Source organism: Lissotriton vulgaris, chromosome 9, assembly GCF_964263255.1.
Source record: "Lissotriton vulgaris chromosome 9, aLisVul1.2, whole genome shotgun sequence".
NCBI classification, from domain to species: domain Eukaryota; kingdom Metazoa; phylum Chordata; class Amphibia; order Caudata; family Salamandridae; genus Lissotriton; species Lissotriton vulgaris.
Window position 1 is genome coordinate 1,019,801,146 of NC_141697.1, and position 18,604 is coordinate 1,019,819,749.

An 18,604-nucleotide genomic window follows, 5' to 3' on the forward strand; every position below is an offset into this window, starting at 1 on the left:
AAACATGTTTGACAGCCTTAATTTCATGCAACATCAAGGAAACCCCTTTGAAATGACAAAGCCTGTGTGACTACACAATTTTGTGACCAAACAATATGTGGATAATGATATAAAGACACGTCTATCAAATGTCCTGAAACATAGATTGAAACTATATGCAGAACTGAAGCAGGAGAGAATTGTATTGAAAAAGTAAAAACTGTTTGACTTAATCACTAAAACTAAACTTCCATGCTTTAATTGCCATAGTAAGAGATTCGTCCAAGCAGTCACTACAAAACAAGTTACATAAAAACAACTTTTGCAAGCATACAGAGAGATGGATGTAGCAAACGAAAGAGGGAAATGTATCAAAGACATTCTGTTGCATGACCTTCTTCCAACCAACACATTATTTGATGGAGATGCTGCAACCAAACCAGTGAAGCACAAAATTGTACAAGAGCTGGAAAAAAACCTTTCACCTGAAGAATTTCAGTTCTAAAAGGTGTCCTCATTAAAAACTGCTGTTGTTGTGCACTATATGTCACAATTGTGAATGGTCAAGATTTCAACCATGTAAAACTTCAGAGAGGTCATTCGAACGATTCTACAGATATCAAAGTCAGTGTGCACCTTGCAAGAATGCACATTTTCTTTGACTTTTATTTCTAATCATCTGTCAAAGAATGTGAGAGAATCAGACAAATGTCTACAAGTGGACCAATTGGCCTTGCCTGCATCAAATTCAACATCTACACCTGTGCAACCTGATATATTCTGGTCATCAACATCAAACAAGATGACCTTGGAAATGTTAACTTGCCAAAACATTGCTGATGTTAACTGAATTTCCAATCATTGCAAGTGGAATGATTGTCATTGAGGAGTTGGAGCCTGCAGAGTTGAATTCCAAAGGTAGAACTTAACAGCAAATTGGAAGAAGCGGACCTTAGTGTTGTGCCATATGTTGAGTGGGTTGTTCGAAATGGTTCCAATCGAGTCAATGTACTGTCAAATGCTACAGATGTTATTATTGGGCTATTTAGATTTGTTGCAATGTTCATTAGTTTATTTATTTATTTATTTATTTAAACATTTGTAAAGCGCTACAAAGGCCCTTGGGCATCTCGGCGCTGAGTCATGGATAGTCAGAGTTATGGATAAGTTATGGAACAAGGAAGAAAAGACAATTAATCCTGATTCATATTCTGTACAAGAAACTTTACCCAGAGATGCCCAGTGTTCTTATCAAGGCACATATTCTTACTGGTGATGACACTATGAGCAAAATTGGAACAAAGCTTGGAGTTTTAACTGGTGAACCCGTGAAGTTTCTTAAAGAATTTGCTGAGACAAAAGAAGATTGTGATTTTTAAGACCTAGAAAAATACCTTCTGCATGTGTGGAAAACGAGTTCTGGCTGTCACACATTTGACGATCTTCAGTATAGTGAGTTCAAGAGATCAGTCCTGTTAAGTGACCTTTCACCGACGTCATATTCAGTGCGTGCCCAAATTAAAAGTGTTCTACTTGATCAGAAGATGTGTAAATCTTTCGGGTCATGCAGATGTAGCGAGAGATCCGTGTGAATTTGGTTGGAAAGATATAGATGGGGTGCTAAAACCTACGAAATTTCTAAAGCCTCTCTACCCACAGATCTTACACATACATATACTTGCAAAACCTGTGCTACAAAAAGATGTCCCTGTTGATATGCTCTTCTCAAATGTTCAACATTCTACAAAAATGTGTCTAAACCAGGAGTGATAACCAATATTTTGTTTTCATATTCGGATCATAAACATTGCATGGTTTATACATAAAAGGATTAAAAAACATTATAATTTGTTTCATTTCTATATATGTCTCTTCTTCCTCTACTATAGCTGCTATTTTGGAAAATGGAGGAAGGCTTGCTCTGAGGAGTTATTTTCTGTCTCTATAGGACTACTTGACCGTCAAAACCTATGATTTGACACCAAAATGACTTCTGTAGGTCTCATGGTTCTTGAAATATTACATCGTCACTGCAACGCATCCGCCATTTTTAAAAATGTTGTCCAGAAAAATCCAGCCTGGATCAGCAATGTCGACCAAAGCTAAATAACTTCTCTAATGATCCAAAATCACGAATCAAAAATGAATATCTCTGGACAACAATTTTTTTACGAAGATATATCAGGGGCCGTAATTATTTCTATTTGCAAACGAGTTTGTGCATTCCTTGCACTCACACGGTGCCTGGCCTACTTTATAAACATTTGTTTTATTCATGAATATTAAACTGCTTGAAATGTTAACACTTTGGATGAGGAATATGTTTTTATAATCAAATCCACTTCAGTCCCCACAAATGATAAAGGAAATGCAAATAGCTATTGTCATGTAAAGTTACAAGCACCAGTCTGTGTTTTTAAGTGAAAACTGCCATCCACATCAATCAAAAATTAAAAACACAAAAGACCCCATCACACAAGGTACTTTGACCGAGCTATTTCTGGTATAAAGAGTGTTCTTTTCTATGGTAAAAAAAAAACACGTGGAAACGTAACTTGTTCGTAATTAGACGAGGTATTTGTAAATGTGTTATTGCAGAATAGAAACGTGGGCTAGTGTACTCGTTGTTGACAAGTTCCACCAGTCCTGTACACTAATTTGCTCTCCAGCAGACCAGTGAGATGGCATATGCTAATAAATTTGCAGAAGTTCAGCAAACTCTGATACCCTACACTCTTCTTACACAGACAAGGCAAGAAAGGTCAAGTAAGTGACATAAGCAGCCAGGGTCGGACTGGCCATAGCGGGCACCGGGCGTTTCCCCGGTAGGCCACTAGGGTGGGGGCTGGCTTAGGGCCCCTGGGGGGGGGCGTTTTTGTTACTGGGGGTTGGCAATTTCGGCCCCCTGTAACAAAATCGGCCAAAACCAGCCCTCGCTAACTGCTCAGCTGCACTCCCCATCACCCCAGGGGGGAGGGGGGGGGGGCAGCTGAGCAGTTTGCCAGGGCCGGTTTCTGTTCCCAGTCCGGCCCTGTAAGCAGCTCACACTGTGGACAACTCTGAACACAATACTGTACCGTGCCACTATTATTTTATATTCCCTTACTGCGTGTTCTCAGTCTAATAGGGACATGTGAACACATGGAATGTTTGTCCATTCATTTTTAAATCATTTGCTCACTTCCGTTTGAAGCGTAATTAATATTCAGCATCTGCTTCAATAGGTACCCACAGATTAAAGCTACGGTGGCGGCCAGGGAGTGACAAAGACCGGTATGCAGACTCCCCAAGGCTCTCCCACTCACACGAGGCGCGAGGCTGTCCTCTCCCCCCTGCTGGATCAGGTTTCCCACTCAGCAGCCATGCTGCTTGCTCTCTGCACCGTGGCGAACTTCTCTAGTGTGCTGTTAATATCAATGAAGAGACGATTTCGGTCTACCCTTAGAGGAAAAAACGCCTTCCTATTAAGGATCACACATTCCAAGGAGGGCGACCCTTTCTCGGAAGACAACGAAGACCTCTATTTCTGCGACAACGTTATATTCGACTGTGTTGTACAATATTTGGAGACTTTCCTGAAACAATGAGTGTATTATAACATGGCACTCGTAAAACAGGATTCGTTTCAACATATAATCACAACGCTGGCTATACAATTATTTTCCAAAACAACGCCTGTTTTGCAAGTGCAACCTAACTTTTTCGCTGCTTCTAGTCAGGGTGAAAAGATTCCCGACCATGCATGCGTGCACGCTCCATTTCAATAGACCTAGAACGACTGCGACATGTGATTTCATACACAGATGCTCCAAAGCATTTATCAGCACTCGTCGAAATTATAAAAAGACAAAGCCACAAAGTGAAAATGCAAAAATATTGTCAACGTACCTGTGAATGAAAAGCGCGGGAGCTGCGGAGTGTTGGAACCGAACAGTTGTATTTGTTCCTCGAAAAGAAAAGACCGCCGAGCGTTTGAAAACAGTGAAGCACTTTGTTTGAATATCCCAGCCTGGAGAGCATACCCAGCGTAAAAAGTGACTGCAGGTATTCTGTCTAAACAAAACAAAAGCCACTGCCTCACGGTAGATTAAATGTGCAGGAAGAGGTCCCTCTGCGTAAACACAAACACTCCGCAAAGGAGTGACTGGCTCATCTCAAACCTATCTTGTGCATTTTACCTGTCATGTCCCTCACACGGAGTATGGCCTGTGTTGTTACTGGAAACAACTGTGTTCATAGCTCACAATGCTCTTCGTGGTTATATAACGGGCTTCTTTAGAAAAAAAAACACGTTTCTCGCCTTTAGCAAAAAAAGCACACTGTAATTAAGACCGTGATAAATAAAGCTCACACATTCAGACGTATTCATGTTAATCAGCACCGTTTGGAAAAAAAGGTGGGAAACGTATTTTTTGTTAAAAGACAGGTAAAAAAGAACAGTAGTTTCAAAAGATTTACTTCAAAGTACCAATTAACAAGCAATATTGTTTTTAGACCGATAATGTTTGTGTACAGTGAATTGAATATTTCATTCTTTCTGAAATTCAAGCTGAGAATATTCACAGTCCAGGGCTCTTACGTACCCTTAGTAAACCTCTGCAAGGATGAAATGTAGCATATCACATGCAGAATAAAAGGTTCTCTGCCACTAGCTTTTTTTTCCAGGTTGTGATAAGCCAAGAAGGGGGGGAGGGAGGGGGTACCAATTTCTTCAGACACCCCCCCCCCCGTCCTTACCAACTAAGTTGCACACACTAATCACACCTCCTATGGACCACAATGATCTCTAGGTCTAAGCACATTCTAGACTATATAACTCATCAATGGAATTACTGTATGTTGATGTTCTGTTTGACAATGACATTTCATGGGTATACACTTTTTTTTTGCATAGTCCAAGCCCTGATTATAAACACACTCAGATGTAATGTTTGTGTGCAACATACAATTAATCATTATAATATCTGAGGGTTCGAATTATACCAATCAGTGGGGTATATATATTTATGTGCTGTAGACACTGCACTCTGTTTTATAGCGGTTGCCACAAACTGAAGTATGGATGTATGCGATATTTCTATTGCATGAAACTAGCCAAAAGACAGTGGAGTACTTTACAGGATCAAAAACAGGCATAAAGTCGATGAGTGATAGGAGAGGAACATGCCATGAGGATGGTTAATGTATAGTGATACAGTGTTTATTAAAAGAGGTGCAGCAAACTCATTCCTTAATTGAAGCATTGGGGCAGTCTTGATGGGTACAGGATGTTGCTCCTGATCATCGATGCATAGATGGAAAAGGCCTGCTGTGTGGTACTGAAAATTCTGGACCCTGCTTATTGTGTGGTACCGAAGCTCTACACTCGTGTCAGAAATATCATCGTATCATGACGATTTTGGTATTGGCAGACCGGTAATGATTGGGATACTATACCTAAGCATTTGCGTCTTGATCGAGTGACTAAATCACCCTGAAACCGTAGTTTTTGTCTTGAACCCTTGGGTTCCATTTTGTAAGCGCAGCCATTTTGTGATTGCCCTTACATAGTCAAATAACTAAGGTCGAATTCGATCTGAAAGGACACATACACCTCTGCTGATTCCTCTGTGACCTGGGCGAGCTGACTCCACTGCCTCAAGCCAAACCTGTTCAGGCAGTTCCCATCCCAGTGGCCGAATGAGATTAGTATCAAGGTACAACATGTCATAAACTGTTCATCGCATACAAGCTATGGTTTATCTCACACACACCTGTCCCTGTTTCTTCTTTATGGCCTGTTTTACAAGGAGGAGGTGCCCGATTTTATTGGGGGTCCGTCGATATCTGATGAAAGTTCTGGGCCTTGCCGGGTAATCTATCACGAACTGGACAAACTGAAATGTGGGCTTGTCATCATGACTCTGCTTTTTCTTTTTAATAGAAATATTTGTATGGTTGACCGTAAAACAAGAAATGTTTTGCCTGAAGCACATAATTTAGTATAAAGAGAGAAGACTGGTTCTGTAAAAACGAGCAGTCTCCTGAGAACATACATGCTGTTGTACTTCTAGGATATCTGTTACTGGTTGCAGCCAATAAATACGATCTTTGACATCACCTAGAAGACTCTGTGTTTCTGTGGTTCGAAACAGGAAGGACTCGAGGTCTTTGGATGTTCTCCCTGGCACCGCCGGGGCCATAAAAACCCGGTACCTCAGTTGGCGCCCAACTCGGGGCGATATCAGCGGTACCGGTCCAAGCCAGAGGTTCGTGAGGAGCTTCGTGTGAAAATTCCAGAGGACGGCCAGCCACTTCAGCGACCCCTGCATGTCGACGTGATTCCGAAGGTCTTTGCTGCAAGGTTCCCCGTGTCCCGACGGCTACGAAGGACTGCTGCCCTGACTATTGCCCTGTTTTGGACCCTTGATCCTTGGTAGAGCGAAACGATAGACGAGTCTTCTGGTGACGTCATCGATACCTCAGTTAAGTATAAGTGGAGCGTCTCACAGTCGTTAGTTTGGTTCTTAGTTTGGTATCCCTTTGGGATCGCTTTGATTTGGAACTTGCAAGTGCCAAAGCCGAGGGACTTGTGTCTTCACGAGACTATCGTATTCGATAATCCTTTGAAGTTTGAAGCTAGACTAGAGAGCGAAGATGCCTGGTCTTAGCAGACTTGGGAATTTGTTTTGTCTTGGTTGTAATAGAGACTCCCGGTTGGAGGACTCCTGTCCGGTTCCTCCGATTGGAACTCCAACATATGAGCTTTATGTGAAGCATGGCGTAGGCCCTATCACATATAACGAAGTATGGATCCGATACACCAGAAAGGATGGTGTTCTAAAATGGCCACAATGTGGTAGCTTTGACACAGAAATCTTGGATAATCTAGAGGTTAAACTTTTTAAGAAGAAAGCCCGGCCGGCGATGTTTGACTCCTTTCGCCTATGGCGCAAAGAAGCAAAACAGAAAGAATTGAAATTATCAAAGAAAAATAAACGATGTATGTCAATGGTACAAGCTGCCGTTGCATTCAGGGATAACGAGGCAGAGCAAGAAAATGAACAAAAGCTTAGAAGTAGGAAGTTAGCGGTAGATAAATGCTACCCAGTTTTGCCGCGTAAAGGACGAGGGTCAAAAGAAGAACTTGATAAAGATCCTTTAATGTCTCATTTACTGAGTTCACCACCTCCTTATGCGCAAAGTGCTACAGCACCACAGCAACCTTTGGGTGTGCAACACCCAATTGTTGGACCACAGGTTCTACCACAATCGCCAGCTCCTCTTCAGCTGGTTCCTACTCCTCCGGCACAGCCCTCTCAAGGGCCACCGCCTTTGCTACCTACTCCATCTGTTTTTCCTACTACTTCACCTACTGCTCCAACTGCTTATCTTAATACTCCCTCTGCTACTGCCTCCACCTCTGCTTTACATCAGCCTGTCTTTTCTGGCGTATCTGCCTTTCCGTCAGTTTCTCCTTCTGTTCGACAGAGAGTGGCAAACACTGGCACTGGTCTTTTCTCACCTTTCTTTGGGTCGCCTAATACGACCCCTAACACAGAACGGAGACAGTTGCGGAGTCAACTGCCTGACTATCAAGAGAGAGAAGTACTGAATGATTTAGCTCATAAATGGGTTACCGATACTGTAAGATATGACGCACAGTCCGTCATGGAAGTCTTCCGTCAATGGGAAACATCTAAACAGAGATACGTTTTTGAACAAATATGTGTGTCTCTCCGTGAAGATTTGAAGGGAAATGATCCGTAACACGACATGCCTGAATTATCCGTGTACGGTTCAAGTTCTCGGAGGGCATGATTGTGGGCGCCGATGTTGAACAAGCGGTTGCGACATTATTGTCTTATAGGAGTAAGGGGAGCAATTCTCGATCACTACCTGAGCATGACACGCCAGGTAGGGAAAAGGTGCGACAGTATCCCATGAGAGAGGTTCCCCCAGTTTGGAGGGAAGGTGACGCAATTGCTAATCCAGCCATTCCGCCACATATTCAGCGTGTGTGGGTACATGTTCCTTGGAAGAGATCTGAGGTTTTGGCTCTCAAACAGACATTGCCTGACCCCCGTAAAAATCCTGCAGGGTATTATAAGGAGTTATCGCAGACTGCAAGCTCCTGCATCATGAATTTAGCCGATATAGACATGTTGTTTGGAAATGTTGTTCCACAGCCCTTATGGGGAAAGATTTGTCATGCAGATCATGATCAAGAATTAGGCGATACGTGGGTTAATATTGCTGCTGCTGATGCTAGACAAGTTGGTGGTGCTAAGCCCGAGCCCTTGGTAGCAGAACTCCCTGGTAGGATTATTACGTACATGAAGACTTTAATGCCTGAATTGCGTGTGAATTGGGACAAGTTGTCTGCATGCAAACAGAAGAAAGATGAGACTGTATCTGACTTCTTCACGAGGTTCGAGGAGACTTTCGTCGATCATAGTGCTCAGGATATGGCTACTGAGGGTGGCCAAAGATTGTTTGTTGACAAATTTGTACATAATTTGCTTCCTGAATTATGTAATAAGTTGAAGGATTCTGAGAGTGCTTGGGCTGTTTGCACGTCTGCACAGATTTTAGCCACAGCCCAGTACTATAAGAACAGGCGTAAAGATGAGTTAGAGAAAGCGGACAAAAAGACTAAGGAATTGAAAACTAAAGTCCTCCTGCAGCAAGCTTATCCACCTCGTAATAATAGTCAGTGCGACTATCAGCAACCTCAGCAGTATTCGAGGAACTCGCAAAGAAACAAGGCTTCTCAACTACGTTTACCGTATGGACCGAATCAATGTGCGTATTGCAAGGAAGAGGGTCATTTCAAGAGTAGTTGTCCGGTTTTGTTACGGCGTATGAATGGTGCTTCTGGTGCAAGAGGTCGAGGTGTTCAACAGGCTCCTAGAGGTAGGGGCCGTGGAAATTTCCCCCAGAATGCTCCTTCTTTCCCGCCTCAGAATTCTATGAATAGTTTTGACCAGCAGAATAACGCGTTTTCTAGGACAGCTCAGTACTATGCTGATGATTACTATGCAGAAAACGAGAATATGGAGGGTAATGATTGCTAGGACAGCCATGGACGAAGAGAGGGAGTTGTTTCAGTTCCAGTAGATCAGAGTGGGCCTTATGTTGAGGTAATTACATCAGGTGTGTCAGAGCCTTTTCTGTTGGATACTGGTGCTACAAAGAGTTCTATTATGCACTCAAAACTCCCTGGCGCACCTTTGTCTGGCGAAATGAATGTTTCAGTAGGTTTCTCTGGCGCCCCGGTTAAGAACCCGATCTCTAGTCCTATGTCCCTTTCTGTTGGGCCATGTGAACTAGAAGCACCCCTTATTCTTACAACAGGTTGTGGTGAAAACTTGTTGGGATTGGATCTGTTAAAGAGATTATATGCGACCTTGTACTGTTCTCCTTCGGGAGTACAACTTACACTGGGTAAGAAAGTGGTTTCTCCAATGTACCTGTCAAGGGAAAGGCTTCCAACAGAATTGTCTTCTCTTCCAGATATACTTTGGGCTACTGGCTCTAATGATGTGGGTCTCTTGGAAATAGTGCCATATGATATAAAATTGAAGGTCAGTGTTAGAATGCCACGTATTCCCCAATATAAAATCCTCAAGCGAAGGCGAAAAGGCGTTGTCAGCAATCATTTATGATTTGATTGAGAAAGATGTCATTGAAGAGACAACAGGCAACATTTGTAATAGCCCTGTTCTGCTGGTTTTAAAGCGTACTGATCCTTCCCAACCACCTGGTTATAGGTTTGTGATTGATCTTAGAGAAGTGAATAAGATTGTTGTGCCACAATTTCCAGTTGTTCCTGATATCACTGCCTCATTGACTATGGTTCCAGCTTCAGCCACTTGGTTCTCAGTAATTGACTTGAAGAATGCTTTCTTCAGCATCCCGATTGCCGAGGAGAGCAGAGATATTTTTGGCTTCAATTTAGGAGGCCGAAGTTTCCGCTTCAAACGTGCTCCTCAGGGCTACTGCGAAAGTCCATCAATATTCAGTCAGGCTCTTAAATCACAGCTTGACACGGTTGTTTTACCTGATGGCGCTACCCTTATTCAGTACGTCGATGATTTGCTGATAGCGGCTGATACTGAGGACATTTGTAAAGAAGCCACATTGTTGTTGTTGCGTCATCTGTGTGATTTGCGCCACAAAGTCTCTCTTTCAAAGTTACAATATTGTCGACAAGAAGTGACCTACTTAGGTCACCTCTTATCGAAGGAGGGAAGGAAACTGACCCCAGAAAGAATTCAGGCAATTGCAAAATTGAGTGTCCTAAGGACGCAGAGAGAAGTGCGTGCTTTCTTGGGCATTACATCATATTGTAGGCAATGGATACCAAATTTTTCCTTATTGGCCAAACCTTTGGTGGCATTAACTTGTAAAGATACACCGAAACCCATTCCGTGGTCTGAAGAGTGTCAGAAAAGTTTTTCTGAATTACATGGTGCATTGTGTTCGGCTCCTGTGTTGGGTACCCCCGACTACAGTAAGCCTTTTACATTGTATGTCCATGAGAAAGAAGGTTGTGCATTATCAGTTCTGACTCAGTCTTTTGGGGACAAACAGCGTCCATGCACGTACTTTTCGGCGACTTTAGATCCGGTAGCTAAGGCGTTGGCAAGTTGTTTAAGAGCCACTGCGGCAGCAGCTGTCTCTATCCGACAGTCTGCTGGGTTAGTAATGAATCATATGTTAATTGTTATGGTCCCGCATGCAGTAGACATTTTGCTAAACAGAACAAGGACACAGCACTTAACTAGGGCTCGATTGTCAAGTTATGAGCTGACACTGTTAGCGAGTCATGTACACATAAAAAGGTGCGATACGCTAAACCCAGCCACGTTATTGCCCATTTCAGTAGAGACAGATGAGGTCGAAGAACATGACTGCTGTTTTAGGACAGAAGAAGAGACAAAAGGGAGAATAGATCTTAGGGACACTCCTCTTCCAGAGTGTGATGGTACTTTGTGGGTCGATGGTTCGTGTTTCAAGTTGCCGAATGGTGATACAACTGCAGCATATGCTGTGACGACTTTGCATACTATTGTTGAAGCTGCACGTATCCCCCACAATTCAGCGCAAGCAGCAGAGTTGATTGCACTTACAAGAGCGTGTGTGTTGGCAAGAGGAAAACGAGTGAACGTGTACACGGACAGCCAATACGCATTTGGCGTGGCTCACAGTTTTGGACGATTGTGGAAAGAACGGGGGTTCCTGACTTCGCATGGTGCTAAGATTCAACATGGTCAGTAGGTGAATGAGCTTCTCGAGTCACTGACCTTGCCGCTACAGGTTGCAATTGTAAAATGCAGTGCACACAAAAAGGTGACGGATGATGTTGGTCGTGGAAATGCGTTTGCGGATGAAGTTGCGAAAGAAACGGCGAGGAATGTAATGAGTCGAATGTATGTTGCAGGCCCTGCGAGATGGATTGGTGATGTTTGTATGTGTGAAGATACGATTGAGAGTGTGAGGTCCATTCAAGCGGAAGCCACGGAGAAAGAGCTGAATGAATGGAGAGAAAGTAAGGGTAAACTGGATGCGAATGGTTGTTGGATTGAATTGTCAGAACATCAGAGATGGTTGTTACCCGATGCGTATGTACTTGCCGTGGTGACGATGGCTCATGGAATGGCTCACATCAGCGTGAAAGGGATTTGTAAGTTGTTGGCTCCGGTATGGAAAAATGCTGGAATCCCTAAATGTGCAGAGAATGTGGTCAGGAATTGTATGGTGTGCCTGAAATACAACCCTGGTAGGGGAACCCCAACTCCAGCTGGTCATTTTGCACCTCCAACGTATCCGTTTGAGGTTTGGCAGCTAGTTTTCATCCACATGGAAAGGTGCAACAATTTGAAATACGTACTCGTTGTTGTTTGTGCCTTTTCAAGATGGGTAGAGGCATACCCCTTAAAGGACAACACTGCCTTGTCCATAGCTAAAGCCCTTGTCAAAGAGTTCTTCCCTAGATTTGGAATGCCGAGAATGGTCTGGAGTGATAACGGAAGTGAATTTGTGGGTCGAGTGATGAAGAGAGTATGTGAAGCGCTAGGCATTCATCAAAAATCCCACGCTGCAAATCACCCCCAATCAGCTGGATTAGTAGAGTGCTATAATGGCATGCTAAAACTGAAACTGGCCAAGATTCAAGCGAGCACGGGTCTTAAATGGCCTGACGCCCTGCCTTTAGCACTCCTATCAACGAGAACGACTGTTCACTCTAGAATGGGACTTAGTCCCTATGAAATTGTGTTTGGCCGCCTGGCCAACATATGGGGAGTGCCAAGGCCCACCAAGTTTAGCGAGGTAGAACACCCTGTACTGCTTGACTATTTGTACGAATTGACGACTAAATTGCGTGTCTTACACCAACAGGTCCACAGCTCTTTACCGCCAGCGTCTGATGATCCAGGCCACGCAATTGAACCTGGCACCTGGGTCCTGGTGCGCAACTTCCAGCAAACCAAGAACGAGCAGCCTCGCTGGTCCGGACCCTTCCAAGTGTTGCTGGCTACCCGCTCTGCAGTACGTGTCCACGGCAAAAAGAATTGGGTGCACGGCGCTCATTGTAAGCGGGTACCACTGCCTCTTCCATACGACCGGTGGGTCCAGGAGGGAATTGCTGACTCTGAAGCTGAGACTGTGCCTCGTTTCCTACCTTTTAGCGCTGCACGTATGAAAGGAACAACTTCTGAAAAAGAGAGCGATAACATTTTACAAGAAGCTGTGCCTCCGTCAATTCGGTTGAACACTACAGAGCCTGAACTTTTATTTCAAGACCAGACAGCTCCTGGTAGAAATCGTTATAATTTGAGGCCGAGACCTATGACTATGGACAAATAAATTCCTTTTTTTCTTTATATTGTCCAGCTCTCTCATCCAGGAAACTTGCTCATTTTTGTTTTTCGAACCGCCATCCGGTTCTGCTGCTAGGGTCGCGGTTGCCACAGTCTTTGGAGTGCAGCTGGAGACGGTTAGGTCGACAGTTCTGGTTGGTCTAAGGGACTTACCCTGGACTGAACAGAAGCACTCTTCAGCAGAAACAACCTACCACCGCGGGCAGCAAATTAGAGAGGATGGAGTTTTCTGAGATGGAGAGACCTGCCAAACGAATGAACTTTAAAGATAAAATGTGTATCTTAATGTCAAAGAAAAGATCGTTAATATGTTGTATTTTTATGCTGCTTGGTGTCATGATATTTTTAATAGAATATGTTTTATATACTTTTCAAGTTTCATTTGCACCCACTACTCAGCCCATACCTCCTCCTACTGTTTCCTCGCACTTTTTCCACCCTCTGCCTGAATACGAGTCCGCTAGGAGATCCGAATTTATCAATAATTCCTTTGTTCAGCTCCTGCACCAACACCAGCTAGTAGTTAACACAACTAATTGTTGGGTGTGTGGCCTCATGCCACACACGACAGATAAGGGTATCCCGTACTTGGTCTTACCGTTCAGCTACAATGGTTCTTTGTGGGCATTTCAAACCATGTTCATATACGCCATCGAACCATACCCCGCACGTTCCACGAGAAGTGACCTGAGCAACAAGGCGTTGGTAGCGGGAATAAAGAACATGAGCAGGAACATTGATTCGTATACAATGGTTCCGAGAGATGAGTTGCAGGCTTATGATAGATGGAACATAACAGGGTATAGAGTCACTTTGAGTGAGAACCAGCGAACAAAGAGATCCTCCCCAATTTGGATAGTACCCCATCAGGGTCACCTGTGTCTGCAAGGTAATGGTAAAAATCCCAGAGCTCAGTTAGGGAGAAGTGTCTGCACTGAGACATATGTTTTCGCATCTCAGACTTCCCCTTCGTTCCTGGCAGCTAGGAACACCTATTTCATCTGCCATGATAGAGCCTACACATGGCTGCCCCCTGACTTTTCGGACACATGTTTTATCTCGTTCCTGTTGCCACCCACCTACACGGCCGCGGCAGATTACCATAGGACAAGGACAGTTAGGGGTGTTGTGAGTGAAGATGACACTGCGGAACAGGATTTTGGGGATTTCGCAAAAGGTTTTATGCCGTTTTGGGGGCCTATGGTGAACAGCAGGAACATTCGCCAATTGACGAGGGTAGTTGAATCCACCGTGATCGAAATGGCTGGTGCCCTCAGTAACTTGACTGCGGAGCTCCAGTCAGACCGCCTTATGACTCTTCAAAATAGGGTTGCCCTAGACGTCATACTTGCAGACCGAGGTGGGGTATGTAAAGTGATCCAATCCAGTTGCTGCATCTTCATCCCAGATAACGCTCCGACAGTATACCAGGCCATCTCCAAACTGCAAAAAATCTCCGAATCCATTCATGTGCCTATATAAGGGCAAAAGGAGGGTCTGTGGTACTGAAAATTCTGGACCCTGCTTATTGTGTGGTACCGAAGCTCTACACTCGTGTCAGAAATATCATCGTATCATGACGATTTTGGTATTGGCAGACCGGTAATGATTGGGATACTATACCTAAGCATTTGCGTCTTGATCAAGTGACGAAATCACCCTGAAACTGTAGTTTTTGTCTTGAACCCTTGGGTTCCATTTTGTAAGCGGCAGCCATTTTGTGATTGCCCTTACATAGTCAAATAACAAAGGTCAAATTCGATCTGAAAGGACACATACACCTCTGCTGACTCCTCTGTGACCTGGGCGAGCTGACTCCACTGCCTCAAGCCAAACCTGTTCAGGCAGTTCCCATCCCAGTGGCCGAATGAGATTAGTATCAAGGTACAACATGTCATAAACTGTTCATCGCATACAAGCTATGGTTTATCTCACACACACCTGTCCCTGTTTCTTCTTTATGGCCTGTTTTACAAGGAGGAGGTGCCCGATTTTATTGGGGGTCCGTCGATATCTGATGAAAGTTCTGGACCTTGCCGGGTAATCTATCACGAACTGGACAAACTGAAATGTGGGCTTGTCATCATGACTCTGCTTTTTCTTTGTAATAGAAATATTTGTATGGTTGACCGTAAAACAAGGAATGTTTTGCCTGAAGCACATAATTTAGTATAAAGAGAGAAGACTGGTTCTGTAAAAACGAGCATTCTCCTGAGAACATACATGCTGTTGTACTTCTAGGATATATGTTACTGGTTGCAGCCAATAAATACGATCTTTGACATCACCTAGAAGACTCTGTGTTTCTGTGGTCCGAAACAGGAAGGACTCGAGGTCTTTGGGTGTTCTCCCTGGCACCGCCGGGGCCATAAAAACCCAGTACCTTAGCTGCCTTAGTTGTGTTTTTTTTAACGTTTTTTAGTCAGCAGTCTGATAGTGTTCTGTCTGTAGAAGTGCCAAGAATCAGCGGCGATGGTGAGCCTGTCTGCAAGACAAGCTCACCACCTCTATTTGTGATGGCCTTTGTAAATCATGCAGCTGGTTTTGAAGATGGTACTGGCCAGCAAGAGTAGCCAATCAAGTTCAATCTGGATGAGGGGGCATGATCATATTTCTTCAGGCCCTGAATGAGACATGCTGCAGTATATAGGATGGCTTTAAGAGGTGCCAATGTGGAGCTTGGGGCACCCTGGGGTAGGTTGTTACCAACATACAGATACATGAATACGATGGGTAGAAAATCAATTCTAAAGTCGCTCTCTAGAAGAAATTGTTTCACGTTCTTTAAAAAGAAGAGCTGGTGTCTGGTCAAGTGGTCAAGTGACATGACATTAAGTGAAAGTTTGTGTTCAAAGCTGTTGAGGTTCATGTCAGTGAGCCAGATTGGAATTGTTTCTTGTTTGTTGTTGCTAGCAAATAATAGAAATTGTGTCTTGGTTGGGTTGAGCTTCAGGTTACTACTGGGCATACAGGTTTGGATGATGTTCATGCCATTTTACCGTATGTCTGTAAAAGAGTGAGTCTCACTTCTCAAAAAAAGTAATCTAGATCTGAATGATCAAAAACTATATGGGGGAAAATTACAAAAAACAATTTGATGGACAGAATGTAGATCAATGTGGTGTGGAGTGCAAAAAAACGATGGATTTGGGCCCAGATCTTTTGACTGGGGGAGTGTGTGACATTGATCCACATTCAGTCCATCACTTGTTGTTTTTGCAATTGCCGCCCTAAGTGCGCTGGGGATGCCCAGACGTGGGTCCCAGGCACTCCACACCACTTGGAGTCAAGCTAGCCGGGCTGATGAGAGGTGTTACCTCGAAACCGGTCCGGTCCTCGGATGCTTGATTCCGTTCTGGGAAGGACATGGCTTTTGTAGTTCGGACTGGACTGTTCCCATGGGGCAACAGGGTCAGAGCTGATTTGCATATTGCCATTGTCTAACCCAGGGTGGTGTGGAGTGCAAAATAACGATGGATTTGGGCCCAGATCTTTTGACTGGGGGAGTGTGTGACATTGATCCACATTCAGTCCATCACTTGTTGTTTTTGCAATTGCCGCCCTAAGTGCGCTGGGGATGCCCAGACGTGGGTCCTAGGCACTCCACACCACTTGGAGTCAAGCTAGCCGGGCTGATGAGAGGTGTTACCTCGAAACCGGTCCGGTCCTCGGATGCTTGATTCCGTTCTGGGAAGGACATGGCTTTTGTAGTTCGGACTGGACTGTTCCCATGGGGCAACAGGGTCAGAGCTGATTTGCATATTGCCATTGTCTAACCCAGGGTGGTGTGGAGTGCAAAAAAACGATGGATTTGGGCCCAGATCTTTTGACTGGGGGAGTGTGTGACATTGATCCACATTCAGTCCATCACTTGTTGTTTTTGCAATTGCCGCCCTAAGTGCGCTGGGGATGCCCAGACGTGGGTCCCAGGCACTCCACACCACTTGGAGTCAAGCTAGCCGGGCTGATGAGAGGTGTTACCTCGAAACCGGTCCGGTCCTCGGATGCTTGATTCCGTTCTGGGAAGGACATGGCTTTTGTAGTTCGGACTGGACTGTTCCCATGGGGCAACAGGGTCAGAGCTGATTTGCATATTGCCATTGTCTAACCCAGGGTGGTGTGGAGTGCAAAAAAACGATGGATTTGGGCCCAGATCTTTTGACTGGGGGAGTGTGTGACATTGATCCACATTCAGTCCATCACTTGTTGTTTTTGCAATTGCCGCCCTAAGTGCGCTGGGGATGCCCAGACGTGGGTCCCAGGCACTCCACACCACTTGGAGTCAAGCTAGCCGGGCTGATGAGAGGTGTTACCTCGAAACCGGTCCGGTCCTCGGATGCTTGATTCCGTTCTGGGAAGGACATGGCTTTTGTAGTTCGGACTGGACTGTTCCCATGGGGCAACAGGGTCAGAGCTGATTTGCATATTGCCGTTGTCTAACCCAGGGTGGTGTGGAGTGCAAAAAAACGATGGATTTGGGCCCAGATCTTTTGACTGGGGGAGTGTGTGACATTGATCCACATTCAGTCCATCACTTGTTGTTTTTGCAATTGCCGCCCTAAGTGCGCTGGGGATGCCCAGACGTCGGTCCCAGGCACTCCACACCACTTGGAGTCAAGCTAGCCGGGCTGATGAGAGGTGTTACCTCGAAACCGGTCCGGTCCTCGGATGCTTGATTCCGTTCTGGGAAGGACATTGCTTTTGTAGTTCGGACTGGACTGTTCCCATGGGGCAACAGGGTCAGAGCTGATTTGCATATTGCCATTGTCTAACCCAGGGTGGTGTGGAGTGCAAAAAAACGATGGATTTGGGCCCAGATCTTTTGACTGGGGGAGTGTGTGACATTGATCCACATTCAGTCCATCACTTGTTGTTTTTGCAATTGCCGCCCTAAGTGCGCTGGGGATGCCCAGACGTGGGTCCCAGGCACTCCACACCACTTGGAGTCAAGCTAGCCGGACTGATGAGAGGTGTTACCTCGAAACCGGTCCGGTCCTCGGATGCTTGATTCCGTTCTGGGAAGGACATGGCTTTTGTAGTTCGGACTGGACTGTTCCCATGGGGCAACAGGGTCAGAGCTGATTTGCATATTGCCATTGTCTAATCCAGGGTGCTGTGGAGTGCAAAAAAACGATGGATTTGGGCCCAGATCTTTTGACTGGGGGAGTGTGTGACATTGATCCACATTCAGTCCATCACTTGTTGTTTTTGCAATTGCCGCCCTAAGTGCGCTGGGGATGCCCAGACGTCGGTACCAGGCACTCCACACCACTTGGAGTCAAGCTAGCCGGGCTGATGAGAGGTGTTACCTCGAAACCGGTCCGGTCCTCGGATGCTTGATTCCGTTCTGGGAAGGACATGGCTTTTGTAGTTCGGACTGGACTGTTCCCATGGGGCAACAGGGTCAGAGCTGATTTACATATTGCCATTGTCTAACCCAGGGTGGTGTGGAGTGCAAAAAAACGATGGATTTGGGCTCAGATCTTTTGACTGGGGGAGTGTGTGACATTGATCCACATTCAGTCCATCACTTGTTGTTTTTGCAATTGCCGCCCTAAGTGCGCTGGGGATGCCCAGACGTGGGTCCCAGGCACTCCACACCACTTGGAGTCAAGCTAGCCGGGCTGATGAGAGGTGTTACCTCGAAACCGGTCCGGTCCTCGGATGCTTGATTCCGTTCTGGGAAGGACATGGCTTTTGTAGTTCGGACTGGACTGTTCCCATGGGGCAACAGGGTCAGAGCTGATTTGCATATTGCC